At 33.7% G+C, this 406-nt stretch overlaps 1 protein-coding gene across 1 annotated transcript in view; it reads left to right on the top strand.

The window, feature by feature from the left end:
- Nucleotides 1-406, top strand: part of LOC116686406 (uncharacterized protein PB18E9.04c) — a gene marked incomplete at its 3' end in the record, with an annotated part of 51,747 nt that overhangs the window by 32,351 nt on the left and 18,990 nt on the right. The gene's annotated exons all lie outside the window — the stretch shown is intronic.

The raw sequence follows: 406 nt of genomic DNA, 5'->3' as shown, positions 1-406 counted from the left end.
GTCCCTTTTAAGACTCATCTTCTGGTAAAAGACTTAATGAGGCATAAATCTTGTTTAAATGAACAAAATATTTTACATGACATTAATTTACATAACCATTTTAAAGGTCATGAAAACTTCCTTTCAATTGTTTTCACTACTTATGTTTGTTCAGGACGTTCACCTTTATTTTCCACTTGGGGAATCTTTTTGGACTCCAGCGCTGAGAACTTTAGTTACACTTACATTAACAATAAATACAATAACATTAAATAAATAGGAATATTAAAAATAGACTAAATACAAAAGAAAAAAACAACAACCATCCACAAGTGTGCAAAGTGCAAATCGATAATGGTACAAGCCACATAACCAGAACACCATGACATTATAGGGGAAGTTTGGAGCTGCTGCCCCCGCGACCCGA

Source organism: Etheostoma spectabile, unplaced genomic scaffold (genome assembly GCF_008692095.1).
Source record: "Etheostoma spectabile isolate EspeVRDwgs_2016 unplaced genomic scaffold, UIUC_Espe_1.0 scaffold362, whole genome shotgun sequence".
NCBI classification, from domain to species: Eukaryota; Metazoa; Chordata; class Actinopteri; order Perciformes; family Percidae; genus Etheostoma; species Etheostoma spectabile.
Note: the sequence above shows the minus strand (reverse complement) of the source record. Positions and strands in the feature narration are given on the sequence as shown.